At 32.0% G+C, this 18,260-nt stretch overlaps 1 pseudogene; it reads right to left on the reverse strand.

Annotated features, from left to right (window-relative positions):
- Window positions 1-7,164: 7,164 nt before the first annotated feature.
- Window positions 7,165-8,899, reverse strand: LOC139899573 (parthenolide synthase-like; annotated as a pseudogene).
- Between the last annotated feature and the right edge of the window lie 9,361 nt (window positions 8,900-18,260).

Here is an 18,260-nt window from a genome sequence, read left to right on the forward strand (position 1 = left end):
CTTTACACATATAACTTCTATCAGCACCCATATCAAACATAATAGAAGCTAGTTGATTATTAACGGTAAACGTACCCGTGACAAGATTAGGATCCTCACGTGCTTCACTGGTACTAACATTAAATGCCCTCCCACGTGAGGGTTCTTTGTTCTTCTCCTTATCAGGGCATTGATTTATAAAGTGACCAGACTTTTTGCATCCAAAACATTTCTTGACATCGGTCGGTTTTGTCTTTACTTCAGAAAGGGTGGCATAACTATCTTTCGCCACATGTCCTTTCTTGTTGCACTTATCACAGACCATTTGGCAATAACCTGCATGATGTGGGTAACATCTTTTGCAGAACGGATGGGGTCCCTTATAGTTTGGAATTGCAGTTACCCCATCTTGTTTACCTTTAAAAATTTCTTGCTTCTTCAGGTGAGTACTTTTGCCCTTATAGTCTTCCCATTTCCTCTTTCCTTCAGTTGTCTGGACTTCGGTAATTGGTGCCTTAATCGAACTCTATGTGATCTGGTCCATGAGTTGGTGTGCCATTGTCATGGCTTCCTGCATCGTATTCGGTTTGGACGATGTAACATTTCCTTTGATATTGATCGATAAACCGTCAATATATATTTCTATCTTTCGTTTCTCGTTTGGCACCAATTCGGGACACAACAAGGCTAGTTCCATGAAACGCTTTTCATAGTTATTGAGATTCGCACCGATAACCTTCAGATTACGTAACTCAGATTCCATTTTTCTGATCTCGTTTCGAGGACAGTACTCCTCGATTAGCATCTTTTTCAGTTCTTCCCAAGAGATATCATATGCCGTATCTATTCCTTCTGCTTTAGCATAATTGTTCCACCAAGTAAGTGCACCGTCTTGCAACGTGCACGAAGCATACTTTGACTTGTCTCCGTTCGCACAATTACTGATTTTGAAAACGGACTCCATCTTTTCAAACCATCGGGTTAGACCGACTGGTCCCTCGGTTCCACTAAACGTCTGTGGTTTGCATCCTTGAAAAGTTTTGTATGAGCATCCGTTTCGTGAGTTTGTGTTTACGGCTGCTGCTTTGGCTGCTGCTTCGGCTGTTGCTTTTGCTGCCTCAGCTGCAACAATTCTTTCATTCACACGTTTCTCGACTAGTTCCTCAAACTCAGCATCTGACATTTGAGACATGTTTCTTCAATAAATACAACATAGATAATTTAATCATATAGAATATTATAGGTAAAATGGGTTATCAATAGTTAATCGTAGCATATTAATAACATGAACCAATTATTATAAAAGCCTTTTCTTCTTATTAGCATTTTATAATTATTTCTAGGGTATTACCTACCCGTTAAGTTCATACATAATAGCTAGTACAAGGAATTAACTACTAAAATCCTAATAATATTCCACTATGAAAAATTATAGCGAGTTACTACTTTATTATGTAATAATAATAATAAGAAGTAGTAATAATACAAATAATCATTCCATGCATTTATTATTAATAAACCAAAATAATATAATACCGTACAATACCGATATTTTATATATGCATATTTTACATAACAAGATAGAGTAGTACACATAAGCAATAAAATAGCGCATGGAAGATTTATGGTTGCGAGGTCGTTTATTCAGAACTATTAGAAACTTCTACCCATTTGGTTCTCTCTGGGAATTGTTTGTGTGCACATGGTCCGACAGACATTCTGGCAGTGTATTTAAGTTTTGGTTGGGGTTTTGAGGTACCCGTTGCCTCAGTGGGTTTAATACAATAAGGGTGGTTACGGATCGAATGGTCCTGTTCCTTTTTAATAATTAAGGACTTTTTATTTTTGTGGTTGTTTTTATTATCTATAGCAAGTTGGAATTTCTCCTTAGTGACTTCTTTTATTTCATTAGCGAAATCCTCCTCGTCACTGATCTCGTCTGATGACGAACTATCTGAGTCATGTGTAGGAGAATATGATGACGAACTGTCTGCATCATGTGTACGAGAATATGTACCGGTGGTCATGAACCGAATTCAGCCAGGCAATATATTCAAAACCCGCCCGTCGGCAGTGTATCTGGCCCAATGTCCATGTTCGTTTAGAAATGGACGATCTTCTTTTACTCCAGGGATCATGGGTCCATGCCAACGATACTGTGGCTCCGGAAAACTAGAGTTGGGTGGAGCTGGAACCTCCTCTGGGTTTACCGGGAGTTGAGATTCCCCGGCTAACACAATTTCTTCTTTAATAGGTATTGGAATGCCCTTTTCAGTTGTGGATATAATAGATTCAGTGTCCGATTCCGAGTCGTACAAAATGATAGGATTAGAAGAAGTCATCTATCACATAATTGAAACAACAATTACGTTAGCATAAATATATCACATATAATGTTTTTGACCAAATGATAAGCAAAAATCAGTAAAAACATATATGGTCATAGTCCAGACTCACTAATGCATCCTAACAATTACTAGTTAAACACACTAATGTAATTTCTGGTTCCCTATGACTTCAAGCTCTGATACCAACTGTAACGACCCGTCAAAATCGCTATTGACGCGACACGTTAATCATTGATTCCACAGTGAGGTTTTGACCTCTATATGATACGTTTTGATAAAATATTGCATTCATTAAAATAAGTGACTTTCTAAAGATAGAAAGTTATAAACATGTGGGCGAGTGCTTAGGTATAAGAAAAACCCCAAAATACATAAGTCTTTAATTTACAGGTTGACATCACAGTTCAATTATTTATTACACAACGCAGTTTTATTTTGAATGCAATAAACTTTGTACAAAGCATGAGAGACTCCATGCAGGCAACAAGCACATCACAGCGGAAGCATTCTAAGGACCTGAGAATAAAACATGCTAAAAAGTCAACACGAATGTTGGTGAGTTATAGGTTTATTTGCTCGAGTCATAAACATATATAAAGATAGACCACAAGATTTCATCAAAAGTTTATCAATAGATTCTACGTAACAGAGCACCCTGGTAACTAAACTTAACGCTATAGTGATAATTACCCCATTCGTTTTAATACACGCAAACTAACGTGTCTTAAACTCAAATAACATACGTCCGTTAAAAGCCTAGCGCTCTAGCTCGGACGGGGATGCCAAGCCCTATGGATCCATATACAATTATTCGCGCCCACCAGTCCATATCCTATGTACTGGCAGCTACTAGTTACCAAAGCTAAGGGATTTTCGGTTTAACTCAGTGTAGAATTTAGTATGTACTTGTGTCTTATTGCGTTTAAAATAAATTGCATGTATTCTCAGCCCAAAAATATTTAAAGTATTTAAAAAGGGAGACTATAAACTCACAGTTCAATATTGTAATTCAATATTGTAGGCAAATTGCGTAGACATAATGATGGTAGACGACTGTATGGTTGGCCTTGGATTCAAGAACAATACCCCGAATAATACCCAATATTTCCTTAGCTTAAAGCGGTTTGAAACCCGAATTAAAAACACCCGCGTATATACCTTATTATTATTAAACTTAAATTATAAATTATAATTATAATTATAATATAAATATATAAAAAAAGAATCAGAGAGATAGAAAGTGTGATACTTCGTTCGAGCAAACTGACCTTTTATAATACTTTTGCATTTACTGTAGCTCATGTGATCGCATGAGTTTTCAGTGTTTTTGCCATGCGATCGCATGGCCGCCTTTTTCGTTTTTGTTTGCTAGTTCGTCGACATCAAATAGTGTTTACTGTAGCAATAGTGTACTGTAGCAAATAGTGTTTTACTGTAGCAAATAGTGTTTAATGTAGCAAATAATGTTTACTGTAGCAAAATACGGTTTCACTGTAGCAAATAGTGTTTTACGTGTGCCAGAATAGCATAACAACCTTTTCTTATAAATTTCTGAGCCTTCATACAGCTGATAAGGTTCAGCTTCGAGTTGCTCTTCTCCCCATAAATCATTAATGACATTTCATCCTTACGAGGGATGCGGATTGCTTTTTCAGCGCAAACAACTTCTGCTCTTGTTTTGGACATCCAGTCCATGCCAACGATTACGTCAAAACTTCCTAATTCTACGGGTATCAAATCGATTTTGAAGGTTTCACCAGCGAGATTTATTTCGCAACCATGGCAAATTTTATCGGCTTTTATCAGTTTACCATTAGCTAATTCAATAGTATATTTATCGTCTAGAGGCAATGATATACATTTTAGTTTAGAACTAAAGTCTTTACACATATAACTTCTATCAGCACCCGTATCAAACATAATAGAAGCTAGTTGATTATTAACGGTAAACGTACCCGTGACAAGATTAGGATCCTCACGTGCTTCACTGGTACTAACATTAAATGCCCTCCCACGTGCGGGTTCTTTGTTCTTCTCCTTATCAGGGCATTGATTTATAAAGTGACCAGACTTTTCGCATCCAAAACATTTCTTGACATCGGTCGGTTTTGTCTTTACTTCAGAAACGGTGGCATAACAATCTTTCGCCACATGTCCTTTCTTGTTGCACTTATCACAGACCACTTGGCAATAACCTGCATGATGTGGGTAACATCTTTTGCAGAACGGATGGGGTCCCTTATAGTTTGGAATTGCAGTTGCCCCATCTTGTTTACCTTTAAAAATTTCTTGCTTCTTCAGGTGAGTACTTTTGCCCTTATAGTCTTCCCATTTCCTCTTTCCTTCAGTTGTCTTGACTTCGGTAATTGGTGCCTTAATCGAACTCTCTGTGATCTGGTCCATGAGTTGGTGTGCCATTGTCATGGTTTCCTGCATCGTATTCGGTTTGGACGATGTAACATTTCCTTTGATATTGATCGATAAACCGTCAATATACATTTCTATCTTTCGTTTCTCGTTTGGCACCAATTCGGGACACAACAAGGCTAGTTCCATGAAACGCTTTTCATAGTTATTGAGATTCGCGCCGATAACCTTCAGATTACGTAACTCAGATTCCATTTTTCTGATCTCGTTTCGAGGACAGTACTCCTCGATTAGCATCTTTTTCAGTGTTTTTGCCATGCGATCGCATGGCCGCCTTTTTCGTTTTTGTTTGCTAGTTCGTCGACATCAAATAGTGTACTGTAGCAAAATAGTGTTACTGTAGCAAATAGTGTTTACTGTAGCAAATAGTGTTCACTGTAGCACTGTAGCAAAATACGTTTCACTGTAGCAAATAGTGTTTTACGGTAGCAAATAGTGTTTTACTGTAGCAAATAGTGTTTAACTGTAGCAAAGTCATTTTTACTGTAGCAAATAGTGTTTTACTGTAGGAAAGTCGTTTTTACTTGTACATATATATATATACATACATATAATTGTTCATGAATCGTCGAGAGTAGTCAAAGGTAATTGTATATATGAAACAGTTCTAAAATTTTGAGACTCAATCTAACAGACTTTGTTTAACGTGTCAAAATAATAAATCGTATAGAGAATTGGTTTAAATAAGTCGAAATTTTCCGGGTCATTACACCGCACCACGTTGAACCATTCCATACCCATCGATCCGCAACTGTAGCATTTATATTTGATTCTAGCTTGAATAGTCTCTTGAATTTGTTGCACAATGGCGTGCCATCCACCCATGTATCGAACGAAAAAGAAGTACCCAAGCCATTTCCAATAACTTTGATGAAAGACTTTGTAAAGGAAACCCCGATATCATCAATTTTCGCACCTGTTTTAAGTATGTTCACCCAAGTAGAATTATTTGTAGAATAAGGTAATTTATCAAATTCTCCCAACCCACCCGATTCCTCATAAATGCTCGAAATAACTTTGACTCACAAAGAGGAGGTTTCGGTTTTGAACCTCCACCACCACTTGCCAATCAAAGCTAAATTAACCCAAATTTTTGTTTGTATTTCAAAGCATTAGGATACTCTCAATGCACATAACAAGAGGTCTGGTCATCCCCGATTATAAAAATGACCGATCAAAGTTGGTATTATACCATGTGCTTAAAACAAAAGAATAAATTTGATGTGTTTGCGCTATTTTTTGAAATGGAAAAAAGAGAGCAGAAAATAATACTACCTCCGTCCCATCTTAAGTGTCCACTGTTGATTTTTCATAGTCTTTCTTTGTTAACTTTGACTGTAGATATTTTTATTTTTGCTATATAATATTTGATGGATATTATATGAATGAATTGAGTTTTAAATGTGTTTTCAGTCCATATAAGTTTCATCAAATATTATATAACACAAATAAAAATATTTACGGTCAAAGTTGACAAAGAAAGACTTTGAAGAGTCAAAAGTGGACACTTAAGATGGGACGGAGGACAGGAAGTTTTGGCAACCAATTGTGTATGTATTTGATGACTGAAACAACGGTTACACCAGTTATTTAAATAGACTCATACCACTACTAACTTATTTGCATAAGATAGACAAACCCACTACGTAAATAAAGACAAATAAATAACAAACTCATGACTTATTCATACACACATGTATTTCTGCACGGATTTTTGTGTTTCCGTTTGTAACTTGATTATTTGATTATTACGTTTTCAAATCGTAAATAATCAGTTTATATTGTTTGGTAAGTTAAACAAAAAAATCAATTTATTTACGATATAAGAGACTCAAAACGTGAAAATAAAAAAGCAAGTCGCCCCTTACTGCAGCAAAACGTGATTATCAGATTATTGCGTCTTACTTGTTATTTTACAAATAATCAGATTTACCAAACATTTATTTGATTGATTATTTGATTATTGCGTTGTTAAGCAGTATAATCAAATCCAAACACTATTAATGTATATTACGTTTTGATATAACTGATTATTTAATTCTAATTATTTTAAACACATAATCGATTTTTAAAATGCAAACTCAAATACCCCTTAATGATGCTTACTCTAAATTTTAAGGAAAAATTACAAATGATACAATTAAAATATGGAAAGTAATCCATGTTTGTACATTAATGAGCCTTAATATTTACACCACTAACTTGACTCATGTGCATACTCTCAAACACGTTTTTATACACCAGTAACTTTCATATCTATACTCTCAAACATGTTTGAAGTATTTTACCGTATAACATGATACAATATATTTGATGGAGTATGTATAAAAATTGATGATGTACGAATCACTCTTCACTCTTCACTCTCACTTATGAATTACCTCCATTAATCCTTGGATAATTACTAGTACTAATCTTCTCGGTTATACTTTGTGGGCACAAGGTAAAGCGGTAATTTCTTATGAACAATAAGTTCACCCTCTTCTTGCATATCCAAATCTTCACTTTTCACACCACCATGAACTTCCCAACCAAACCAGTAAAGAAGATTCGCTATCACAAACTCAACCGTTATAGGGGCAGTGCTCATTGCTGGGCAAGAACGTCGTCCCCCTTCGAATGGAACCATCTCATAATTATTGAAATCGTTATTCTCGAATCGTTCTGGATAGAATTCACCCGCATTCTCTCCCCAAACACTTGGATCTCTTCCTATGGCCCAGCCATTGACTATAGCACTAGTCCCGGGTAAAACGTCATAACCACCAACTTGAGTATGACTTACGCTTTCATGTGGGACAAGCAATGGAGCTGGCGGGTGTAATCGTAATGACTCTTTCACAACCATTTTCAAGTAAGTCATGTTTGTGACGTCGAGTTCTTTTAATTCTTTTATTTTCCCGGTACAATTTCTGATTTCTTTTTGCACCTTTTGCATCACTCTAGGACTTCTCGCAATTTCAGCCATTGTCCACTCCATTGCCGAAACTGTTGTATCAATTCCCCCTGTAAATACATTCTGAAATATTTTTTCTGTCAGTTATATAAATATAAGAACTTAACCATTCAGGCTTGCCTGAATGGCTACCGAGTTGCCCAATGAAACACACCACTCGAGTTCAATTTATGGCTATGCCAAATTGTTCAAAAAGGGAGTGTGCAGAAGTAAATCTTTTGTGACTAGCTTTTTTTAAATACAAAATATACTAAAAGATCAGACTATTTACCATTATAAGTGCTTTCATATCTTCTTTAGTCAATTGAAAATCGGAAGAACTTTCTATTGTAGATAGCTCAATCATCTTATGGACGAAATCCTTGTCCTCATCGCGCATTTCCGAAATCGTTTGATTTTCATGATGATCAACAATCATTTGAATAAAAGCATCAAGATTATTAAAACTTTTTTCCAACCTATTATTCCATCCACTAATTCGGTCAAAAATTTCACCTAGCCATGGAAAATTATCAGTAATCGATCCATTCAACATCACGACGGCTTCTTCAAGAATCTCTTCCCATGGCAAACCTTCAAGTGTATAGTTTTTACCAAATCCCACCTTACATACAACATCTTTTACTAAATCTAACAACACCTTACTAACGTTGACCTCGGTATTTAATGAATGTAACGATAGAGAACGAACCATGTTTTCAATCTCCATCACCAACACATGGTTAAATGATCTGGCTCTCTTTGGACCCAAAAATTCAGATATAAAAACCTTGCGTTTATCCTTTCGATGATTGCTTTGAGGTCAAAAGGCGATGTCCAAGTAATTGTATGTGAACCGCTTTATGCCTTTTGATGGTGGGCGTGAACAAAAGATGGTATCTTGAGTTTGGAAGATTTGTTTGGCCATAGAAGGTGAAGAAATGATAAGGTAAGGCTTTGAACCAATATGAAATTGCACAATCGGGCCGTACTGTTTGGAAAGATCATGAAAGGCTTGAGGACGAGGTTTGCCGATTAGTTGGTGCAAGTTTCCGATTATGGGAAGTCTTGGAGGGCTTGGGGGAAACCTATAGGCAGCCTTGGATGAGCTATAATTTTGTTTTATTACAGTAAATATGAAGATGCATGACACGAGTAGGGTTACAATTGATGCAAGAAGCCATGGATGGAAGAGAATGAAGATATCCATGTGAAATTGTGAATGGTTTGAGGTTGTATTCTAAGTTATCTTGTTATTATTTTATAGTGGTAGTTAAAAGATTGAATTAATAAAATCTTGCTTGTGTAAATGATTTACTTGAAATATATCTTTGAATTATATAATCGTTATTTTATTATTTTATATTTTATATTTTATATTTTAAGAAAGTATAGTTTATGTTGTGGATTCAATAATGCTAAAGTCTACCTAATAACTACGAGTACATTTTATCTATATTGGTGTCAAGTCAACATTATAATAAAAGAGCCGGTGATATATTTGTTTTTTTTTTCTTAGACCGGCAAATAGATCCATATTTTTGTTTGCTAATATATAAACTGGACATCTGTTGTAATTTTATTGATTAGATGATAACGAGTAAAATAAATCCACGCTTTGCTGAAGGATGGTATCGGTCGGTTAACGGTCGTGGTTTAAGTCGGGTAGTTATCAGTTAACTCGATGTTTATAAAATAAATAATGTGAAAAGGAAATGAGGAAAATGTTGTAAAGGGAAGGTAATAAAAATTTCTTTTAAAAAGGCAAATGACCATTTTACCTCCGGGTCCAAAATTATAGCCATGCCACTGTGAACAGTGACAGACTCATCATTATTAGTATAATTTATTATAGTTATAATTTAGTGAATTGAGCTTTTAATTTTAATTAATTTATGCTTTTCAAAAAAATTATTATTTATAGTAATGATTTATGTACAATAAATTTATTCACATTAACAACTCTATTAGCAAAATCCTTATATTAATTATACGGTTTAAAGATCAAAGACTTTCGACTTAAAAAAAATGATAATAAAGAGAAAAAAGACTTTCATACAGTCATGTTTTCTACTCTGTAATTGATTGAAGCTTTCTTAGGAGCTACTCAGTAGAGGGTCGGTATTTACATATATAACAACCCTCATATTTCCATACCTGAATTGACTAATTTGACTATAGGGTTGTTATCCATACGTAATATATAATTAAATCCGACGTTGATCAAATATTTATTTTTAGTCGACACGTTCTGTTAACTAAAGTTTACACTAATTATATAAAATAACTTTAGTTAATATTAATGCGTATTATATTTAAAACTATATGTAACATAATTATTAATTAAATGATAAGTTATTTTAATCATTATATATATTTTTAGCTTATAAAAAAAATAAAAAAAAAAGAAATAAGATTTTTTTTATAAATTAAATAATGAGCCCATGAATTTTGACTAAATATTTTCAAAAACAAAAACTTACTAAAAACATTTTTAACATGTTTTTATTATTTTGTCAAAATTGGCACCTTTATTTTATTATTTTTTTTTTCTTTTCACCAACCATTTTTTACCTATAAATACATGGCTCATCATTCATTTTTTCTTGCCAAACACAAAAACTTAAGTTATTCTCTCAAAACCTTGAAGAAAATTTGAGGTACTTTCTATTTTTATTAATTTTTTTCAATATTGTCATTTATATTTATATTTATTGTATATTCTTTGTAAAATTCGAAATTAATTATGTTTATTTGTTATAATTAGTATTATAAGTGTTATGATGCATAAAAATAATTTTTATAATTTATGGAATATTATTTATAATTACATACGAATTATGTAGTGTTTAAACGTAAAAACAATGTAAAATTCGTAATAAATACTTTTAACCAAAAATAAAATATATATAATTTTTTTCTGAGTTGTTAAAACTTATATAGATCTGAAAAAATTATAAAAGTAATTACTTGGGTCGAATTGGTATTTATTATATAATTAAACTGTATTATTATGTAATTTGAAGGTAAATTAAGAATAAATATAAAATAATAAAAAAAAAAATTTTAAATATTTTTCTACAGGTTATTAGACTGATAGAAACTTATAAAAATTATAAAAATAATTATTTGGGTTTATTTAGTAATTATGAAGAATTAAAATTGTTTTGTGAATACATTAAGGGTAAAAACAAAAATAAATACAAAAATATAATAAAAACGTTTTCTTAAATTTTTCTACAAATCTATATGATTAACTAAGACTATAAAAATTATGTATGTAATTTTTAGATATTTAATTTATTATTTAGACATTTTTGAATAATGTTCGATTAATAAAACACTATTATTTTTGAAGTAATTTAGGTATTTATTTAAAGGTAATTATATTTAATATATATAAGACATACTAAGGTATAATAACAAAATATTAAATAATACTTAGGTTATATTATCACATATATAATTATTAAGTACATTAATAATTCGTTGTGTGTATACACCTAAAGTGAAGGTTAATCAAAGATAATGTATAATTCATGTGAACTTTATCGCTACTCACGGTCGTAAGTGAATGATGTCTAGGTTGCCATTTATGGGTAAGCTTGTGGATCTCGAATGCCATGACTTAGATTCTGGTCAAGAGTCCTGGGCCCCCGGTTACATCTAGTCATTCCTGACTTATTTTATAGCAACGAAGTTTGAGTAAAGTTGTACAACGTCTTGCTAAAGATTAACCCGAACTTTCTAAAATTGGAAAATTACTATAAGTGGAAACTTTCCATAAATAGTAACCTTCTGAGAATGGAAATTCTTTAGTGAACCATTACTATCAATATAGTACTATATACTATTGTCTGTTAGGCAATGTCTGATCATACGTTCTATCTCTAGGTTGAGATCTCGGACACGTCCTTCCGTTCAATTCTTTCGTGGAATACTCTTTTGTGCTACTAAGGTGAACTTCATAGCCCCACTTTTTACTATTTCATAACTGTTTTATAACTTTTAGGGTGAGACACATGCTTGCTTTATAACTGTTTTACGCTTAGACACAAGTACTAAATTGTTAACTATGCTGTCATGCTTTGATTCATGCTAAATCCCTACCGTAATATCGTCAATTGCTACGTTTAAATGCAAACTTAATTATTGTGAGTAGGCCTATTGAGAGTAACGTCTCTAACCATTCGACCGTTGGTCTTTGGTTACATAATAATGATTCCACGACACTGACAGTACAAGGTGTCATAGGGTAAATTGTTTAGTAGCGATATTACAAACTGCAGCAACACTTTTAGATTGATATTTCTATATCAATCAACTTTAAACTAAATCTTGTGGTCTAAAACTTTGGATATTATTTATAAACCTATGAATTTCACTCAACCTTTTTGGTTGACACTTTAAGCGTGTTTTGTCTCAGGTGATAATTGAGCTAGCTGCTACTTGCTACTAGATGATTGATGTATGCTTTGCTGCTTGCATGGAGTCCATCATTCATATTTATCATTTTGTTTAAGACATTTTCCATTTACTGTACTCTTATGATGTAAAACTTTGAATAATGCTTCCGCTGTTCATTTAATAAATAAAACGTCTCATTTAGAGTCGTTCTCGCTTATACAACTGTGTTATGATATGATTGGTCACAATTACCCCTGGTCCATTTTGGGGGTGTGACAGATTGGTATCAGAGCATGTTGTTGTAGAGAACCAGGATTGCATCTTATGTGTGTCTTATACAATTAGGTACCTTAGCAATGTAGGACTACAACTTTCTTTGACTATAGTGCCTTTAATTGTTGCCTTTAACTGTTAAATGCTACACTATACTTTAGAAACTTTACTTATCTCAGAATGCCGAGCCAATCTAAGAACTCTGCTCATTCTCCTAAGTAGTATTCAATTCCGCCACCACATTTAAATGCGACACCGTTCTCGACATTCCTATGTCATTTATCATGGTTTTGTGTATTACATATGTATTACATGAAATATTATCCATGAATTTTTGAAACTCCTATATTTGTTACTATTCATACTCAAACGTATATAACTCCCTGTTATATCACGTACCTATATGCTTTATGCCTTTATGCATCAGTTTGCGAACCAAAAAATGTCATTGAGTTATCGGGAATCTCAAAGACATTATAATGTCATCACTACTCATATTCATTACTTTTATACCTTTTATTTCTCGTTATTGAATTTTCTTGACGGATGGCGTCTACGAAACTCTAGAATGGAAGGGTTTGGATTACCGATTTAAAGGATCCTATAGCTCAAGCCCCTAGACCTGAATAGGCCATTACGAATTAAAAGTCTTTAATCGAAAGATTATCAGATTACATACTTATCATTTTATGATCTCGACACGTCATACTGCTATTATTGGATTATAGACACATCATATCTTATTATATCTTATCATATCTATCTTAATAAACTTTGTCTAACACTTTTCCTAAATTTCCTCCGTAAATTACGGAAATCTTTTTGCAATATATGCGTATATCAAGAAGACAAATATATCATTCAATATTCAACACACATCTCATAACAAAAACCCTTATTCCGATCAGATAATATGGATTTCTCACATGATTCCTCGAACTCATCGAGCTCCAATGGCAGCGTAACCGGAATGAACCAACCAATTAGTCATCATCTATTTTGGATGAATTGGGGATGGGTTCGTAGTAAACTTAATCAATGGAGACAAGAAGAAGGTGATCCCTTCCACCAACCGAATTCACCTCTTGGTGAAGAACCAGAAGCACTTACCGGCGAACCCGTTCGGAACACTATTTTCACCCTCATTTCCAGGGTATCCAGTCACGAATATATAATATCTAAAATTCTAGATCTTATTCATCCACTTGTCCGAACCGCCAATCACCCCGGAATAATAGAAGAAGTCAATGAGCTTCGCGCTCGAGTGGTGGCTCTGGAGAATATGGTGCAAAACCTACGAGCACCAGCAGCAGCACCAGCAGCATAACCAGCATCACCACCAGTACCAACAGCATCACCACCAACAACATCAGCTTCACCAACAACAAACACCATAATCTGTACCTCGGATATCAACATCATACGCCCCATAGATACCAAGGAATATTAGTAATAACGAGTTAAGATGTATTGACTCATTCTTCCTGAAAATTATATATGTATACTTTATATATATATATATATATATATATATATATATATATATATATATATATATATATGGTTTGGAACAATAATAAATCTTTTCGTATTAAGCTATTACGTGTGAATCTTAAATAGTATGTACTACTTGGTTAATTCATATCACTAATATGCTATGATATACATTCCTCGTTAATCACTGCTTTAATCACTGCTTCATCACAATAAACTCCATTTCATAATAAACTAAGTGTATTATTCAAATACATGTTTGGTTTTACACTTTCATTTTCGATGTACTCAAAACTCTTTAGAAAACATCATTCGTGCCTTGTGAATTTCACAAGAATTCCACGAGCATCAACATCATATACCGAGGTATATCAATAACAATGAACGATGGAGTATTGATTCATAACTTCATTAAAGAAAGATTCTGCGATGATTATGTAATCTCTCAAGTTTTGAAGATTATTTATTCTCGCTTCAACCGCAAATCAAATGATTTTAATAGTATATTAACTCATTAAATCTATATTATATGTGAAGAATACATATATGAACGTATATCTTCATAAAGATTGTAATTAAAAATCCTTTTGTATAAACTGTTAATTGTGAAAATATTTTAACGGGTAGGTAAAACCCGAGAAATATTTATATCTCACATCAATATCTTACATTGTACATTCTTCAAATTCTGATTCAATAATTAGTAACTATACTACTGACATCCACATATGTATCCATTCACTAAAGAACAACCATTTTCATACAAATTTAATTACCTATTCTGATTTAGACATATCGGAATCCAAGTAAAGCTTTAGCAAGTGTAATCTTCCTAAAGATCACTACATTCATGAATTATATTCATTTGTATTCTATGATGAATTATCACATCAAACCACCGAAATTATCGTTCATTACTTTTGAAATCAACAACGCCTATTCATCAACCATTAGATCCGTTGACGATTACAATCAGCGTTTAATCATCTAAAAATGAAATTTCTTGAAACCATCTCGGATTGATAACCGATGAATCAAATATGGTTGCATTAAATGCAGAGGAAACAGCAAAATTGTAGATGGTCTCAATGGCCAAAAGTTTGATAATAAAGAATGGTACGTTGGAAAAGCTCAAAAGAAAATTTGGAACTGAAAAACGGATTAAGCTAACCATGGAGGAGACCAAGGACAAATACAAGGACCAAACCCTATATTCAAAGAATCCAAGTAATTCTGGATCCGATGAAATCTTTAGAGAATAACTTGCTCTGAAGTTATGTTAAAAGCTTGCGGAAAATTTTTCTTCATCAACCTTCGAACTTAGAAATTCCAAAATGTCGTTATAAATATCCTCTATATTTCTGAAGATATTTTCATAACGATTCTTGTCCACAATTAAGTATCTCTTTGCGATATCTTTATAAAGGAAACTATTTTAGTTTCTATATTCAGTAAAATTCAAGTTTAAATTATAAATGTTTTGAAGAAATTTTGGAAATTGAAGCATGAGTTAGTATAATATAATGACGTCAGGCCAACGTGATTATATTAAAGTAAGTCATGTTAAATTTTTAATGGAAGATGATGATTCATAGATTTTATAATCATTATTTGCCATGTTACACGACTCTTACATTCTACTTAATCTCTAAACATATCAAGAACATATATTCTTGATAGTTCTATCCTCAGTAATTCTGGTAATTTACCAAATCAAATCATGATATTACGCTTAGAACATTAGGTTCATTCGAAACTTCATACCTACAAATTCTGGATCATTACTCGCTTAACTTAGAGTCGAGAGCAGAATAAAAAGGTAAAGAGCTCCGACATATAAGGGAAAATACAAAGCCCGATAACAACACGGAAATTACAAATCGTGTATATCAATGCGTATAGCAACATAAAGACACGGGAGAATTAAAAACACTATAACCCCAAGAGCATAGTAGAAGTAAACAGATTCCTCTGGTGGTAAAAGAAAAAGAAGCATGACTGCATATATGGTCAATATAATAACAAATATCAATACGGGATTGAGCATATTAACAAATCTTTTAGAAGTATGAATCTAGGAAGAAAGTATAGAAGTGGTGAAGATAATGAAACGGAAGAAGCTAATTTATAGCAAAATTTCCAAACACAGCAATCGAGGCAATTCACCACATTTAATCAAAGAAATCCCAAAATTCCGTAAATACCGGATAATCAAATCTTATAGATTACGAAGATTTCCTTTAATCCCTTGAATTTCGGAAATCAATCGTGACTACGTCAAAAGTTAAGGCGAACATTTAATTTACTCATTCACTCTTTTACGATAGCTTCGTTTATACTCTTTCTATAATCGAATCGTTCTATCCATATTATTCAATAGTGATAAAACTTTATTCTTCAACTTATATTCATCATTACAATATTCTTGTTGTAAACAATGATGATCTCTATCAAACTTCATGACTATAATTTTCATGAACTACTCTCTGTTTTGTCTACCCTAACATTGTGACATAAACGCTCAAGGTTTAAATGAGCTCGATATTATTCATAACACATTTTATATATCCAATTTACTGAAATGACTTGTATAACATCATCATTTTGAATGATCTCCGCATTAATAATAAAATGCACTTCTTAGAAGAACTTGTAGAAATTATGGTATGTATGATTTTAATTCTTGAAACATAACAATATTCTATCCGTTGGAATTCATGCAAGGCCCCGAGCATACCTGGGAACGTGAAAACCAAATAAAACGTAAATATCCTCGTCTATGTACGAACAACACCGATTAATGGCAACAACTAAATTTCGGGACGAAATTTCTTTTAACGTGTAGGTACTATAACAGCCCTCAAATTTCCATACCTGAATTGACTAATTTGACTATAGGGTTGTTATCCATACGTAATATATAATTAAATTCGACGTTGATTAAATATTTATTTTTAGTCGACACGTTCTGTTAACTAAAGTTTACACTAATTATATAAAATAACTTTAGTTAATATTAATGCGTATTATATTTAAAACTATATGTAACATAATTATTAATTAAATGATAAGTTATTTTAATCATTATATATATTTTTAGCTTATAAAAAAAATAAAAATAAAAAGAAATAAGATTTTTTTTATAAATTAAATAATGAGCCCATGAATTTTGACTAAATATTTTCAAAAACAAAAAATTATTAAAAACATTTTTAACATGTTTTTATTATTTTGTCAAAATTGGCACCTTTATTTTATTATTTTTTTTTCTTTTCACCAACCATTTTTTACCTATAAATACATGGCTCCTCATTCATTTTTTCTTGCCAAACACAAAAACTTAAGTTATTCTCTCAAAACCTTGAAGAAAATTTGAGGTACTTTCTATTTAATTAATTTTTTTAATATTGTCATTTATATTTATATTTATTGTATATTCTTTGTAAAATTCGAAATTAATTATGTTTATATGTTATAATTAGTATTATAAATGTTATGATGCATAAAAATAATTTTGATAATTTATGGAGTATTATTTATAATTACATACGAATTATGTAGTGTTTAAACGTAAAAACAATGTAAAATTCGTAATAAATACTTTTAACCAAAAATAAAATAGATATAATTTTTTTCTGAGTTTTTAAAACTTATATAGATCTGAAAAAATTATAAAAGTAATTACTTGGGTCGAATTGGTATTTATTATATAATTAAACTATATTATTATGTAATTCGAAGGTAAATTAAGAATAAATATAAAATAATAAAAAAATATTTTTTTAAATATTTTTCTACAGGTTATTAGACTGATAGAAACTTATAAAAATAATTATTTGGGTTTATTTAGTAATTATGTAGAATTAAAATTGTTTTGTGAATACATTAAGGGTAAAAACAAAAATAAATACAAAAATATAATAAAAACGTTTTCTTAAATTTTTCTACTAATCTATATGATTAACTAAGACTATAAAAATTATGTATGTAATTTTTAGATATTTAATTTATTATTTAGACATTTTTGAATAATGTTCGATTAATAAAACACTATTATTTTTGAAGTAATTTAGGTATTTATTTAAAGGTAATTATATTTAATATATATAAGACATACTAAGGTATAATAACTAAATATTAAATAAAACTTAGGTTATATTATCACATATATAATTATTAAGTACATTAATAATTCGTTGTGTGTATACACCTAAAGTGAAGGTTAATCAAAGATAATGTATAATTCATGTGAACTTCATCGCTACTCACGGTCGTAAGTGAATGATGTCTAGGTTGCCATTTATGGGTAAGCTTGTGGATCTCGAATGCCATGACTTAGATTCTGGTCAAGAATCCTGGGCCCCCGGTTACATCTGGTCATTCCTGACTTATTTGAT

This window comes from Rutidosis leptorrhynchoides, chromosome 3 (assembly GCF_046630445.1).
Source record: "Rutidosis leptorrhynchoides isolate AG116_Rl617_1_P2 chromosome 3, CSIRO_AGI_Rlap_v1, whole genome shotgun sequence".
NCBI lineage: Eukaryota > Viridiplantae > Streptophyta > Magnoliopsida > Asterales > Asteraceae > Rutidosis > Rutidosis leptorrhynchoides.